The 17,572-nt window shown below is 42.9% G+C and overlaps 1 protein-coding gene across 1 annotated transcript in view; it reads right to left on the bottom strand.

Annotated features, from left to right (window-relative positions):
- The window catches only part of LOC133570515 (uncharacterized), a 905,074-nt gene that overhangs the window by 661,408 nt on the left and 226,094 nt on the right, over nucleotides 1–17,572 (bottom strand). The gene's annotated exons all lie outside the window — the stretch shown is intronic.

The following is a 17,572-nucleotide window of genomic DNA, read 5'->3' as shown; positions in this document are numbered from 1 at the left end:
TCATGTTGTATGCATGCATGTGTGATGTATCATGTTGTATGCATGCATGTGTGATGTATCATGTTGTATGCATGCATGTGTGATGTATCATGTTGTATGCATGCATGTGTGATGTATCATGTTGTATGCATGCATGTGTGATGTATCATGTTGTATGCATGCATGTGTGATGTATCATGTTGCATGCATGCGTGTGTGATGTATCATGTTGTATGCAAGCATGTGTGATGTATCATGTTGCATGCATGCGTGTGTGATGTATCATGTTGTATGCATGCATGTGTGATGTATCATGTTGTATGCACACATGTATGATGTATCATGTTGTATGCATGCATGTGTGATGTATCATGTTGTATGCATGCATATGTGATGTATCATGTTGTATGCATGCATGTGTGATGTATCATGTTGCATGCATGCGTGTGTGATGTATCATGTTGTATGCATGCATGTGTGATGTATCATGTTGCATGCATGTGTGTGTGATGTATCATGTTGTATGCATGCATGTGTGATGTATCATGTTGTATGCATGCATGTGTGATGTATCATGTTGTATGCATGCATGTGTAATGTATCATGTTGTATACATGCATGTGTGATGTATCATGTTGTATGCATGCATGTGTGATGTATCATGTTGCATGCATGCGTGTGTGATGTATCATGTTGTATGCATGCATGTGTGATGTATCATGTTGCATGCATGCGTGTGTGATGAATCATGTTGTATGCATGCATGTGTGATGTATCATGCTGTATGCACACATGTATGATGTATCATGTTGTATGCATGCATGTGTGATGTTTCATGTTGTATGCATGCATGTGTGATGTTTCATGTTGTATGCATTCATGTGTGATGTATCATGTTGTATGCATGCATGTGTGATGTTTCATGTTGTATGCATGCATGTGTGATGTTCCATGTTGTATGCATGCATGTGTGATGTATCATGTTTGTATGCATGCATGTGTGATGTATCGTGTTGTATGCATGCATGTGTGATGTATCATGTTGTATGCATGCATGTGTGATGTATCATGTTGCATGCATGCGTGTGTGATGTATCATGTTGTATGCATGCATGTGTGATGTATCATGTTGTATGCATGCATGTGTGATGTATCATGTTGTATGCATGTATGTGTGATGTATCATGTTGTATGCATGCATGTGTGATATATCATGTTGTATGCATGCACGTGTGATGTATCATGTTGTATGCATGCATGTGTGATGCATCATGTTGTATGCATGCATGTGTGATGTATCATGTTGTATGCATGCACGTTTGATGCATCATGTTGTATGCATGCACGTGTGATGTATCATGTTGTATGCATGCACGTGTGTTGTATCATGTTGTATGCATGCACGTGTGATGTATCATGTTGTATGCATGCATGTGTAATGCATCATGTTGTATGCATGCATGTGTGATGTATCATGTTGTATACATGCACGTTTGATGCATCATGTTGTATGCATGCATGTGTTATGTATCATGTTCTATGCATGCATGTGTGATGTATCATGTTGTATGCATGCATGTGTGATGTATCATGTTCTATGCATGCATGTGTGATGTATCATGTTGTATGCTTGCATGTTCCAAATAAACTCAAAGTCAAGTCAACTCAACTCAACTAACACTTGGTGGACATTCAAGTCACAAAATGCAAATGGAGTCTTGTTGGTGTATTTTGGATGGTTTTCGAGGACCTCCCATTGGCTCCATTGCAAGTGGACTTTTATTTACAAAAAGTAGCAGCACTGCTAATGTAGCATCATTTGAAAAGTCACCCGCTAGAGAATGAGGAGTGCTTGAAACTCTGCATGTCAACATCTCCGTTCAGTGCCACACCCACAAAATGCCCAAGCAACCATTTCCAGATCAACACCGTATGAAACAAATAGTCAACAACAGAAGGAGAGAACGTCCGCAGGAACCTACCACATAGTGAAGGACATACACCATTTGATTTCCTATTATGCAGCTCATTTTTATTTGACACTTATTGAAATATCTTGTGTGACATCATGCACAAAAGTGCACTTTATTTGTTTTAAACTATTGTAGTGGCATTCCGTACAGAAAGTGTACTTTAATTTAGTGTTGTTTTGATATGTCATCTTAGTGACATCATGCACAAAAGTGCACGAATAGCTTGTTTTAAAATGTCTCTGACAATCTTGCACTTTGTTTTGAAATGACATGAATGTTTGTGCCACTGCTTAATAACTGTTTAATAAATACACTTTTGCTAAATTGACTTAGTTGTGGTTTCCCTCTCTGCATGAAAGTTTAAAAGTAGCATATATTAATGCAGTATGAAGAAAGATGTTTTAATGTAGACACATAGAATCATCATACTGCTGTGATTATATGCATCAAGTGTTCATTCAAGGTTAAGGCAAAATATCCACGTGACATGGACTAAACATATCCACATATATATGGTGTATCGTGACATGGCCTGAACATATCCACATAATAATAAAAGGCCATATCGCGCAGCCCTACTTAGATTGCGATTTTTTTTATATATATATATATCCACCATCATGTCTTTTATAATGATTGTGAACGATCGAAAAATTCCCCCAAAAAGTGCAGTTCCCCTCTAAATTCCAATGATTAGATTCAAGACTTGAAGTGTATGAGCATGAAGTGATGAAGCCTATTTGGATGAGTCTTCTAAAACAAAGTGAACAGTCCAGTTGTGATGGATTGAATGCCCTGAGAATAAAATGATATGTGCTTACTTGGACTGTGATGAAGCTGTGAGGACTCAGGTGCTTTGTCTTCATGCTCTTCACTCTTCACAGAGACAACAGTCAGTGGAAACTTGCTGACATCATCCTCCTCCTGCCCTACAACACACTCTCCCTCCTCTTCCTCTTTCATGTGTGGATCCTCCTCTTCCTCTTTAATGTAGGTGGGCTGTGGATCATCCTCTTCCTCTTTAATGTAGGTGGGCTGTGGATAATCCTCTTCCTCTTTAATGTGAAGGGGCTGTTGAATGTCTGTTGGGTAAATAAGTAAATAAGATAAAGAGAGAATAGAAATAGTTTTGGACTTACACTGTTAACACAATGACATTATTTGTGTTCTTTCGTGTGTTGTGTTAAAAGTGTGTAGCAAAACAACCAATAAAAACACGGGAAATACTTCCTTTTGTCCCAGCCACTAAAATTCATTCAAAAGTGAGCACAAAAACAGACTTGGAAATTTGATGAGGAGCAAGTTTGTTTTATAAGTACAAGGCAGCATTGATTGAGGCATTCTTAACTTTACACTCACTGATATAAAGTGTGTAAATATTTTATTCTGTATACGGTCTATGACACCTAAACTTTATCTCTAAACTTAACCATAATTTGTGGTGTAGAATGACATCTGGAACTCAAGATAGTTCCACATGTCTGGGAACGCCACCGACGGATAATCCTTGATATTACTCAACAAATCTTTAGGGATCCATTCCGTTTCATAATTAGATTTGTTTCTCGTATCTGCTTTTCGCAGGAAGATCTAGGCCAGGGGTGTTTAAACTAATTTTAGATGGGGGGGCCACATGGAGAAAGATCTATTCCAAGTTGGCCGGACTGCTAAAATTACGGCAAGATAACGTAAAAATAAAGACAACTGCAGATTATTTTCTTTGTTTAAAAATAGAACAAACACATTCTGAAAATGTACAAATCAAAATGTTGTTGTTTTTTTACATACAATAGTACTCTATCTTTAGTTGTCCTTTTTTACACTTTCAGAATCAATTGTGATAATGTTCATCAGTCAACTCATTGGTGTTCATTTTCAATCTATCAAGATAAATAAATAATATCAAAATCAAATTACAGGATATTATTGATGTAGTTTGCTCATTTTCCCCAACTGGTGCGCTAACATAATGTGTTTTAGTTGTGTTTTACATATGTCACATCGTCTGCAAAGATACAAAGAATTGCTATTGCGAACTCTAGAGGACACATTTAGAACAACAGTTTCTTTCATTCAAAAATTTCGACTTATTTTTTTACTTAGCAAACTCATCCCGTTGGCTGGATAAAACCTGTTGGAGGGCCTGATCCGGCCCGTGGGCCGTATGTTTCACGCCCCTGATCTAGGCCCTTTGTGTAGTTAGAGAGTTGCTAGCTGCACAACAACCATCTTGGCTTGATGGATCAATAAGTTTTTTACTTCCCGGAAGAAGTCGCTTGACTGAATACAAATACGTCAGGTTCAAACACGGAACTATCTATTAAACGAGACAAGAAGCAAGGAATCAGGCAGAGACAGAGTTCAATTTTGCTCATGAGAAGAAACATTTGGGGCTGCACATTCAGTTACAGTCTCCCACAACGCTATGAGGGGCAGTCCCACGCGCTCCTCTATTTATTCAGGAGTTCCCTAGTTAACATCACTGAGGCTGCTTCTAGGGTGAGGGGACACATATTACGCAAGCAACCCCAGTATCACAATACGTGATTATTCAGAATGCAGATGTGCTTGAGCTGGAGATTTCGCCCTGGCTCTACTTTGTCTGCGTGTTGTCGTCTTATCTTCGTTAAGGTACTTGAAGTCCGTCCTTGGCTGTTTTAGCGGGCTGGAAGACAGAAACTGCTGCTGCGAGACAACTTGCAGTGGAAGATAACAAGTTAGGTCAACACTTCCTGGTTCCTGCTAAGTTGCAACTTGTGCTTGGTTTACTCGCACAGCATGAATAGGAATCAAAGATGGCAGCCATGTCTATTCTGTGTTCAGTGTGTTCTTACCTGAGGTCTGAGTTTTTGTGTTTTTTATGTATGAGATTTTAATTCATTTTAGTCTGAATGAGTGGTACTCTGCAAGATAAACAAATTCTCTGCAGAGTGGGATTTCTGGTGGTAAGTTTCTCATCAAATGTCACTGGATTTCCATAGACTTTGGCCTACCTATAATCCACCTGTTCAGGTAGCAGTAGCAGACAGCTAGCACCATTCGGCCTGCCTGCTATCCTTCCACCATCAGCCTGACTGCTGCTTGCCTTCCACCATCGGCCTGACTGCTGCTAGCCTTCCACCATCGGCTTGACTGCTGCTAGCCTTCCACCATCGGCCTGACTGCTGCTAGCCTTCCACCATCGGCCTGCCTGCTGCTAGCCTTCCACCATCGGCCTGACTATTGCTTGCCTTCCACCATCGGCCTGACTGCTGCTAGCCTTCCACCATCGGCCTGCCTGCTATCCTTCCACCATCGGCCTGACTGCTGCTAGCCTTCCACCAATAGCCTGACTGCTGCTAGCCTTCCACCATCGGCCTGACTGCTGCTAGCCTTCCACCATCGGCCTGCCTGCTAGCCTTCCACCATCGGCATGCCTGCTAGCCTTCCACCATCGGCCTGCCTGCCAGCCTTCCACCATCGGCCTGACTGCTGCTAGCCTTCCACCATCGGCCTGACTGCTGCTAGCCTTCCACCATCGGCCTGCCTGCCAGCCTTCCACCATCGGCCTGACTGCTGCTAGCCTTCCACTATCGGCCTGACTGCTGCTAGCCTTCCACTATCGGCCTGACTGCTGCTAGCCTTCCACCATCGGCCTGCCTGCCAGCCTTCCACAATCGTCCTGCTTGCTAACCTTGTAAATGGTAAATGGGTTATACTCTTTGACACTATTTCCACATTCACCCATTCACACACACATTCACACACTGATGGCGAGGTCTGCCATGCAAGGCGCTTACCATGACCCATCAGGAGCAAGGGTGAAGTGTCCTGCTCAAGGACACAACAGACGTGACTAGGTTGGTAGAAGGTGGGGATTGAACCAGGAACCCTCAGGCACGGCCACTCTACCAACCGCGCCACTAGCCTTCCACCATGGACCTGCCTACTAGCCTTCCACCATCGACCTGTCTACTAGCCTTCCACCATCGGCCTGCCTACTAGCCTTCCACCATTGACCTGCCTGCTAGCCTTCCACCATCGACCTGCCTACTAGCCTTCTACCATCGACCTGCCTACCAGCCTTCTACCATCGGCCTGCCTGCTAGCCTTCTACCATCGGCCTGCCTGCTAGCCTTCCACCATCGGCCTGCCTGCTAGCCTTCCACCATCGGCCTGTCTACCAGCCTTCCACCATCGGCCTGCCTGCTAGCCTTCCACCATCGGCCTGTCTACCAGCCTTCCACCATCGGCCTGCCTGCTAACCTTCCACCATCGATCTGCCTACTAGCCTTCCACCATCGGCCTGCCTGCTATCCTTCCACCATGGGCCTGACTGCTGCTAGCCTTCCACCAATAGCCTGACTGCTGCTAGCCTTCCACCATCGGCCTGACTGCTGCTAGCCTTCCACCATCGGCCTGCCTGCTAGCCTTCCACCATCGGCCTGCCTGCTAGCCTTCCACCATCGGCCTGCCTGCCAGCCTTCCACCATCGGCCTGACTGCTGCTAGCCTTCCACCATCGGCCTGACTGCTGCTAGCCTTCCACCATCGGCCTGCCTGCCAGCCTTCCACCATCGGCCTGACTGCTGCTAGCCTTCCACTACCGGCCTGACTGCTGCTAGCCATGCAAGGCGCTTACCATGACCCATCAGGAGCAAGGGTGAAGTGTCCTGCTTAAGGACACAACAGACGTGACTAGGTTGGTAGAAGGTGGGGATTGAACCAGGAACCCTCAGGCACGGCCACTCTACCAACCGCGCCACTAGCCTTCCACCATCGACCTGCCTACTAGTCTTCCACCATCGACCTGTCTACTAGCCTTCCACCATCGGCCTGCCTACTAGCCTTCCACCATTGACCTGCCTGCTAGCCTTCCACCATCGACCTGCCTACTAGCCTTCTACCATCGACCTGCCTACCAGCCTTCCACCATCGGCCTGCCTGCTAGCCTTCCACCATCGGCCTGCCTGCTAGCCTTCCACCATCGGCCTGCCTGCTAGCCTTCCACCATCGGCCTGTCTACCAGCCTTCCACCATCGGCCTGCCTGCTAGCCTTCCACCATCGGCCTGTCTACCAGCCTTCCACCATCGGCCTGCCTGCTAACCTTCCACCATCGATCTGCCTACTAGCCTTCCACCATCGGCCTGACTGCTGCTAGCCTTCCACCATCGGCCTGCCTGCTATCCTTCCACCATGGGCCTGACTGCTGCTAGCCTTCCACCAATAGCCTGACTGCTGCTAGCCTTCCACCATCGGCCTGACTGCTGCTAGCCTTCCACCATCGGCCTGCCTGCTAGCCTTCCACCATCGGCCTGCCTGCTAGCCTTCCACCATCGGCCTGCCTGCCAGCCTTCCACCATCGGCCTGACTGCTGCTAGCCTTCCACCATTGGCCTGACTGCTGCTAGCCTTCCACCATCGGCCTGCCTGCCAGCCTTCCACCATCGGCCTGACTGCTGCTAGCCTTCCACTATCGGCCTGACTGCTGCTAGCCTTCCACCATCGGCCTGCCTGCCAGCCTTCCACAATCGTCCTGCTTGCAAACCTTGTAAATGGTAAATGGGTTATACTCTTTGACACTATTTCCACATTCACCCATTCACACACACATTCACACACTGATGGCGAGATCTGCCATGCAAGGCGCTTACCATGACCCATCAGGAGCAAGGGTGAAGTGTCCTGCTCAAGGACACAACAGACGTGACTAGGTTGGTAGCAGGTGGGGATTGAACCAGGAACCCTCAGGCACGGCCACTCTACCAACCGCGCCACTAGCCTTCCACCATCGACCTGCCTACTAGCCTTCCACCATCGACCTGTCTACTAGCCTTTCACCATCGGCCTGCCTATTAGACTTCCACCATTGACCTGCCTGCTAGCCTTCCACCATCGACCTGCCTACTAGCCTTCTACCATCGACCTGCCTACCAGCCTTCCACCATCGGCCTGCCTGCTAGCCTTCCACCATCGGCCTGCCTGCTAGCCTTCCACCATCGGCCTGCCTGCTAGCCTTCCACCATCGGCCTGTCTACCAGCCTTCCACCATCGGCCTGCCTGCTAGCCTTCCACCATCGGCCTGTCTACCAGCCTTCCACCATCGGCCTGCCTGCTAACCTTCCACCATCGGCCTGCCTGCTAGCCTTCCACCATCGACCAGCCTACCAGCCTTCCACCATCGACCTGCCTACTAGCCTTCGATCGACCTGCTGTTTGCCTCCAGCCATTGGCTTCGTCTACGGGCTTCCACCCATCGGCCTTGGTTGCTGGTCTTCAGCCCTGTCTGCTAACATCTTCAAAAATAGTAAAACAAGTAACTTCTCCTCTCACTATGTCACAAATTATTATATTGTGTTTTATACTTTTGTGTGGTTCTACTGGTGTCCCAAATGGGTCTGGTCACCCCACTCACGAGCAATGCTACTTCAAGATGACAACTTTGATAATTTGACATTTCATCATAGTGGCAGCTACAAAATAACCTCGGCCTTATCTCAGTTGAAGATTTCTGTGACTTTGGACAAAACTAAATGGCTGCATACTATGGTAGAGTCCATTCATTCTTATTGTTTCCTTGTTTTGAGAGATCACGTCAACATTACTGCATCCTCCCCTATTGTGAGCACTTACTTTCACAGATTAAAGACCGACTCAAAAGATGTTAACTTTAAACGCAAATGTTTAGTTATATTATTGTTATTGCTCTCAGGAAATGTTGAGACTAATGCAAGCCCTGATACACCTACACAATGTTTTACACCTGCGGATTTTAAAACTAGATCTGGTCTTGGGATTATTCATATCAATGTTCGGGGTTTACTTCCTAAACTGGATATGATAAAGATCTGGATAAACTCAACAAATATTGATATTGTAGTCTTATCTGAAACTTGGCTTAAACAATCTGTGCTTGATAAAGATATTTACATTCATGGCTATAATGTCTATCGTACTGACCGACAAAGAAAAGGTGGTGGAGTGGCCATATATATTAAGCAGAGGTTTGATGTTAAATTAGTGCTCTCTGAATCAGTAAGTAAAGAACTTGAACTGTTAGCACTTGAAATTGAATTAGCTAGAATTCACCACATTATGGTAGTGGGGTGTTATAGGCCTCCATCTGCCCCTAGTAATTCCCTATCTACTCTTGTGAAGCTTCTGTCTCAACTGAAATAGAATGAAATAGTGATTTGAACTGGGACTGGCTCACATCTGTGTCTGACTCTTTGAAAGCACAGTGTGAATCTCTAAATGTAACACAATTAATTAACTCAGCTACAAGACCTAATCCTAAATGCCCTCAAAAAGCTACACTCATTGACTGAATTCTAACAAATATGCCCTTTAAATTTGTTGCATCTGGTGTTTTCCCTAATGATGTGAGTGATCATTGTGTGATTGCAGTAGTGCGAGACACAAGGATCCCTAAAAGCAAGCCTCGTCTTCTTGAAAAACATAATATGAAATTATTTGAGACGCAAGCATTTTTACACGACTTGCAACTTTTTAATTGGGATAGAATTGCTCTTTTTGATAATGTTGAACTGGCTTGCAAATATTTTCACGAAAACTTCTTGAGTATAGTGAACAAACATGCCCCTTTTAGAAAATGAAGGGTTAAAGGACGTGACAATCAGTGGTTTACATCGGACCTGTCAGATGTATTGCATGAGCGTAATGCTGCTTGGGCCAGGGCACGCAAGTCAGGGTTAGAAGCAGAGTGGTTGAATTTTAGACAATTAAGAAATCACTTTACCTCTCTCCTTCGGAAAGGCAAATCAGAATTGTATTTCTCCACAACAAATGAAAACCACAAACACCCAAAGAAGTTTTGGAAAATCATCAAATCTTTGTCCGCCTGCTGTAATTCAGTCAATCTCCCACCTAGTATACTTGTTGATGGTGTCAGAGTAAGTGACAGAAGAGAAATGGGTAGTCATTATAATAATCATTTTATTTCCTCTGGTTTTCTCTATAATTCTGACAACTCTACTGAAGTTCCGCTAACTCCGGAAAGAACCGTTGAAAATACCCAGGTTTTTAACTGTACACCCTTTACCACAACAGAGGTCATGAGGGCTCTAAAACAACTTAAACCTAGAAAGCCAGCTGGCTCAGATAAGTTGGAGCCGCTCTTCCTAAAGTTGGCAGCTGAAATTATAGCTGGACCACTGACTCACATTTTTAACCTTACTCTAATTTCAAATGAAATCCCCTTGGATTGGAAATCTGCCCTTGTAATCCCCCTATTAAAAGGAGGTGACCCTAGTACCGTATTTTCCGCACCATAAGGCGCCCTGGGTTAAAAGCCGCGCCTTCAATGAACGGCATATTTCAAAACTTTGTCCACCTATAAGCCGCCCGGTGTTGTAAGCCGCATCTAACTGCGCTAAAGGAATGTCAAAAAAACAGTCAGATAGGTCAGTCAAACTTTAATAATATATTAAAAACCAGCGTTCTAACAACTCTGTTCACTCCCAAAATGTACGCAAATGTGCAATCACAAACATACGTATATCAACATGGACAGAGCTGCGTGAAAAAAGCCACCCGGCCTCTTCGCGTAAACTTAAACTTACCTTAACCACTCGCTCATCTTTTCTTCATCCATCCCTTCGAGTTAGCTTTTATGATGACGCCGGCTGGAAAGGTCTCTTTTGGCAAGGTCTTCCTTTTGAATATCACCATGGGTGGAAGTTTCATTAGCATGGCAAGCTAGAACCACAGTGAAGGATGACTTCTCATTCCCTGTGGTGCGAATATTCACCGTACGTGCTCCCGTTCCACAGTGCGGTTCACATGAATATCAGTTGCTGTGAAATACGGTAGTAATCCGTGTGCGGATGGAGAGATTGCGTCTTTTCATGAACCGGATCCTTGTCGCTTAGTAGGAGCCATTTTGTGGTCTTTACAGATGTAAACACACAAAGGAAATGAAACGTACGGTGATATCCGCGCGCTTTTTCTTCTTCTACGCGGGCGGGTGGTTGCTTACAGTAGAAGAAGAAGCGCTTCCTGTTCTATGGGGGCGGGTGCTTACCTTGGCGGTTGCTTGCGTAGAAGAAGAAGCGCTTCCTGTTCTACCGAGAAAAAAGATGGCGGCTGTTTACCGAAGTTGCGAGACCGAAACTTTATGAAAATGAATCTTAATATTTATCCATATATAAAGCGCACCGGGTTAAAAGCCGCACTGTCAGCTTTTGAGTAAATTTGTGGTTTTTAGGTGCGGCTAATAGTGCGGAAAATACGGTAATCTAAATAATTACAGACCAATCTCTAAACTCTCTGTTCTGGCAAAAGTGCTTGAATCCCTTATCAGTGAACAGATAAAAGACTTTTTGGACACCAACTTTATTCTGTCACCATTTCAGTCAGGTTTTGGCAGAAATCCCAGTACTGTTACTGCTGCTATGAAGTTTATAAATGATGTAACTGAAACTCTTGACAAAAAGCAGTGCTGTCTGTCCCTCTTCGTTGACTTTTTCAAAGGCATTTGATACTGTTGATCATGTCATTTTAATCAAACGTCTTTCAGCTATTGGTTTTTCTCAGCAAGCAGTTGGATAATTTGCAAATGACCTCACAAGCAGAGCTCAGGCTGTTCAGATAGAAGGTTCCTTCTCGGACGTACTGCAAGTGGAAAAGGGTGTCCCTCAAGGTTCTGTGTTGGGCCCATTATTAATTAATAATTAATAATGTTGGACAGAATATTCCGAACTCAACTTTCCATTCCTACGCTGATGATACTGTCATATACTGCACAGCACCCATTCCTGCTGAGGCCTTTAAATATCTACAACATGCATTTGACAGAGTACAAGAACAACTTTGCTATCTTCAACTGCTTTTAAATGCAGAGAAAACAAAGTGTATGTTCTTTACCACATCAAAAATTGTAAGATCAGCACTGTGTGAGAACATTTGAACGAGAAATGGGCAACACATTGTGTTAGTATCTGCTTTTAAATATTTAAGATTTGTAATTGATGACCACTTGAGTTTTAAGGAGCACATTCAGTATGTTGTAAAAAAAACTGAAACTTTTACTGGGATTTTATTATAGAAACAAGTCTTGCTTTTCTTTTACTGTGAAACGGAAAATGGTGGAAACAACCTTTTTACCTGTTATTGACTATGGAGATGTGTTGTACATGAATGCTACTGCTGGTTGTCTCCACAAGCTGGATAGTGTGTACCACGGGGCACTGAGATTCATCACCAACTTACTCACCATTGTGTGTTATACTTAATGGTTAACTTACTCACCATTGTGTGTTATACTCAATGGCTAACTTACTCACCATTGTGTGTTATACTCGATGGTTAACTTACTCACCATTGTGTGTTATACTCGATGGTTAACTTACTCACCATTGTGTGTTATACTCAATGGTTAACTTACTCTACATTGTGTGTTATACTTAATGGTTAACTTACTCACGATTGTGTGTTATACTCAATGGTGAACTTACTCACCATTGTGTGTTATACTCAATGGTTAACTTACTCACGATTGTGTGTTATACTCAATGGTGAACTTACTCACCATTGTGTGTTATACTCAATGGTTAACTTACTCACCATTGTGTGTTATACTCAATGGTTAACTTACTCACCATTGTGTGTTATACTCAATGGTTAACTGGACATCTTTATGTGCTCAACGCCTCCATCATTGGTATGTGTTCATCTACAAAACCATTCTGGGTATCACCCCATCTTATCTGTCTTGTCTTTTAACAAAGAAACAAGGAAGTCACAATCTTCTTTAAATGAATGTTCTGCAATGTATCGTCCCCAAAGTAAGAACTGAACTGGGCAAGAAAGCATTTAGGTTTTCAGCAGCGAAGGCTTGGAATAACCTACAATCCAATATTCAACTTCAAACCCTTGTTACATTGAATGAGTTTAAAGCTTCTGTGAAAGGATTGCAGTCTACCTTGTCTGTATGCACATGTGTTATGTCAGCAAGTTTTAATGTTGTACATTTTATGTTGTATGTGTTGTTTACTGTTTTTAATGTAACCTTGCTGCTGCCCTCTTGGCCAGGTCTCACTTGGAAAAGAGATCTTTGATCTCAATGGGATTTTTACCTGATTAAATAAAGAAAAAAAAAAAGAAGAAAAAAAACAGCTGTTTATTTGAAGTGATAAAGAAGTCAACTATGTGTGCAGTGCAAGGTGAAATGCAGTTATGTCATCTTCTTGTCAATAACACACACATCAAACTTTTGCATGTTGTTGCTTCCTTATTTGTCATTATTCAAAGCTGATTTTAATGTGTAGCAGCGGCAGCTGAACTCAATGTGACAACGTGTCATAGTTACATCAGTCAGCTGGAATTAAAAATACAAATAGTTGTGTCGTTAGTCCAGAATCTTCACGGTCCTCATGGACGACATAATTAGGAACCAGCACTAAAAAAAATGGTACTTGGTATACATCTCTTATCTTTAAACCTTTTAAATATGCTGACATATGTGCTGCTAAAGGTAAATAAACAGTAGCCATATTGAATGTTTGCCTTCATTTGACCACGTGAGGTAAGGAGGACGGCCTCTAGGTCACATGGTTACACCCCAGCAATTACACTGTTGATGATTGATGAGCATTCATTTTTAAATGGTGGTGTTAAAAAGCAAGTATATCTCCATCTTTAGTCATAAATGTGGCCCCCGGATGAACATGTGTCACAAACATTGTATTAGATGATATGTGGATGTTGTGCTTACTTGGACTGTGATGAAGCTGTGAGGACTCAGGTGCTTTGTCTTCATGCTCTTCAGTCTTCACAGAGACAACAGTCAGTGGAAACTTGCTGACATCATCCTCCTCCTGCCCTACAGGACACTCTCCCTCCTCTTCCTCTTTCATGTGTGAGGGCTGTGGATCCTCTGAAGTGAAACTGTCCCCCTGCAGATGAGGGAGACATTCTTCTTGGTGTCCAATCAGCTGATGGATGTCTACAGGACACAAACAAAACACATTTTAACTCCTACATGCTAAATATTAAATTGTACATGAAATATAGGGCTGTGGCTATTGAAAATGTTATTAATCAAGTGTTCTACTGGAAATGTTTTCGATTAATCGAGTAACTGGATAAAACTTAGTGTTGCTTGGTTAAAGACAAATTTAAGCGACTTTAAGACATTTCACTTAATAATGAACGGCCAATTGGTTTGAGATGGTATGAGATCAAGATGTCATCTTTAGATCAGGCTTTGTTTTTTCCACAATCACTGCCACATTAAAAAGTACCAATGATTGTCACACACACACTAGGTGTGGCCAGATTGTTCCCTGCATTTGACCCATTAACCTTGATCACCCCCTGGGAGGTGAGGGGAGCAGTGAGCAGCAGCGGTGGCCACGCCCGGGAATCATCTTTACGGTGATTTAACCCCCAATTCCAACTATTGATGCTGAGTGCCAAGCAGGGAGGTAATGGCTCCCATTTGTATAGTCTTTGGTATGACACAAGCTACTGATCTCAGGGCGGACACTCTAACCACTAGGCCACTGAGTAGGTGGATGTAGCAGGTGTTGTAGTAGGTTAATAATATGAAGGAAATAACAGGTCAGTATAGCTTTTACACACATAAATAACTTGTCAAACCTGCCAGCTAGCAGGCTAGGTTTACAGCGTCAGTTACCATGGTAACTGACTCTGACTTTGTCTTACCTCTCTTATTTTTGGAGGTCAAACTCTGGAGCTTTACATACTCAGGAGTTTGCACTTAACCTGCTCTCTGGAATATTCCCCCGGTGACTGTGTGAGTTTTGTGTAAACATGTTGATACACTTTGTTACAAACTGAGAGGAACATCAACCTCTCATAAATATTGTGTGTCTGAACATCCTCACATGACAATTCATCTTCCTATAGACAATCTATTGAAGAAAAGTGTTAATAATAAATATAAAGTTAGTAAAGATGTGAGAGTAAGAAGTAAACAAACCTGTTGTGTGTAACACAACCTGATGTTTTTCATGTTGTCGCTCCTTCTCCTCTTTTGTTGGACAAAGTTCCTCCTCGTACTCTGCTATGGTTCTTTCGCACATTTTCACACAATCACAACACTTTACACTCACACTTGATCTCTGCTTAGCGATGTGTTTTCATCTCTCTTTGTTAGCAGCTAACAAGCTAAGCTAACTAGCAAGCTAAGCTAGCTGGAGAAGTGCGCTCAGACTAATATACAAACAGTTATTATGACTCTATTTAATAGAGTGTAATAAAGGACATATATGTGTACATGGACGCACAGATTAAGAACACTGAACTGTGACGACTGCAATAACGTCTTCACCGTCAGACGCCATCTTGCTTTATCCTCGCCGTGTTTGGTTCGCGCGCAGTCTTGTCAGATCTCGCGAGAGAAACAAGTACAAACCAGCTCTTTCCAGATCTCGCGAGAGAAACAAGTAACCAGCTCTAAATATGAGCTTATATTTATACATTGTATTTATTTACTCTAACCAACTATGAAATGATATAACATATATACAATGTGCTTCTGTCAGCAGCTACACTTTTCCTAACTAAGAGTTTCCCGCTTGTCTCCAACCCTTCCCCCATGCATTCCTGAGCTAAGATAAAAGGTGACACTCTCCTGTAAACAGACGGCCTTTGTCTTTTGAGGCCTCCAATAAATACTCCAAAAAAAGGTTTTCTCTGAGCATTTCTTATTAAATAGATTATTACATTGTAAAACAACAGACACTTTACTTTTGCTTGTCCTTATGTCCCTGCAAGATGATGTTATGTTTTGGACGCATGGCTGCAATGGTTGTGATCTCTCAGATGCAGAATTTTACACCAGTAAAACCAGCAAAGCAGTAATTATAGTCTGCACATTGTGTTGTTGTTGAATTGTATTTATCTGATTAAAAGTCAAATACAGTTTATATACTTGTCTGTCTATCTGTGTTGGCCCTGCAATGAGATGGCGACTTGTCCAGGGTGTACCCCGCCTTCCGCCCAAATGCAGCTGTGATAGGCTCCAGCACCCCCCGCGACCCCGAAAGGGACATGCGGTAGATAAATGGATGGATGGATCATTTGTTGCCGTGCTTTTTTGTGTAGACACCATGAAAACATACATTTAGAATGAATCGTTCATGACTTGCCCATCACTATGACTCTTTGGCCCCGCCCCTAAGTGACGCATGCGTGGAGGATAGTGATGGGATCGGCAGTTCTTTTGACTGTACTGAATCACTAGAATCAGTTCCTTAAATTGATTCGTTCAAAAGATTCGTTCACCGAATCACCCCCCCCCCCCCCCCCCCCCCCCCCCCCCCCAGAAAAAAAGGAGGGGGGGGGGGGGGGGGCGTTCGTAGTACAGTACAGCAGAGCCGGCCCAAGGCATAAGCGTACTAAGCGCTTGCTTAGGGCCACGCGGCCACCAGGGGGCCCCCAAAAGCAATTAACAAAAAAAAATGTTTATTTATTTTTTGCATGTACGAGTCTGACTGATGATTTCTAAATGATCAAAGATATATTATTGTACAAAAACACAATTTTAGGTCAACATTTTTGCACATTGCTGTTTCAGGTTTGTGTTACCAAAAATAATAAAGTGAATCAGAATCAGCTTTATTGTCCAGTTATGTTTAACACACATGGAATTTAACTTCAGTAGACTGCGCTCTCTTTGTACAAAGTAAACATTAAATATGAACAATTAACTAAAAATATAAACTAGTAATTAAAGACTAATATGTACAAGACTGATGAGACAAGATGACACTTTTACTGTAAATACAAAGCTTTATCACTTGGACTGTTCAACCCCAGGCCACTCTTGTAGCTGAATGTTTTCTACATTTGAAGATTAGGAACCATATGTGGCACTCTGGACATCATTCGTTCATTCATTGGTATTATTTATGTTCTTAACTGGGCCACCCCCATATCTTTATAAATGACATGTCATTTGTAAAGACATGCCCGGCTGACAATAGGATCATGTAAACAACACTGCCAGAGCCGCAATGAGTTTATAGTAGGTGTGTGAATGATCAATCAATATTATTGGCAGAAATAGAGGGCCCCAAAATCAGATTTTGCTTAGGGCCCCATGGAGGCTTGGGCCGGCACTGCAGTACAGTGTGCGCAGGTCGGCGAATCACCGAATCACTTCTGCAGCAGCAGTTCTGTAAATATGCAAACAAAAAGAAAATAAATACCTTCAAAATAAAACAAATAAATTAAGAGCCAGAAATGCCAACATAAAAACTAAATGTTCTGTAGCCTACGTTTAAAAATATAACAAAGAAAATATTAACTTAAATGTGCAAACAAAAAGAAAATAAATAGGCTACCTTAAATAAAACTAAACAAATATTAAACCAAGTGCCAGAAAAGCCAACATTAAAACTAAAATTTCTGTAGCTTACATTTAAAAATATAAAAATGGAAATATCAACTTAAATATGCAATAAAAAAGAAAATAAATAGCTTGAATAATATAAAAATCAAGATAAATAATAGCCTATGTATATGTACATACATTAGTTATTATTTTTATTTTAAATCTTCTCAAACAGCCTGCCCTACACTTTACCCCCCCCCCCCCCCCCGCCCCTCCCCCTCGCGTCGCTGCTGCTCAGCCTTGCCCTGCACTGACTTTCT

The sequence above is a fragment of the Nerophis lumbriciformis genome, linkage group LG28 (assembly GCF_033978685.3).
Source record: "Nerophis lumbriciformis linkage group LG28, RoL_Nlum_v2.1, whole genome shotgun sequence".
In the NCBI taxonomy this organism is placed as follows: Eukaryota; Metazoa; Chordata; class Actinopteri; order Syngnathiformes; family Syngnathidae; genus Nerophis; species Nerophis lumbriciformis.
Note: the sequence above shows the minus strand (reverse complement) of the source record. Positions and strands in the feature narration are given on the sequence as shown.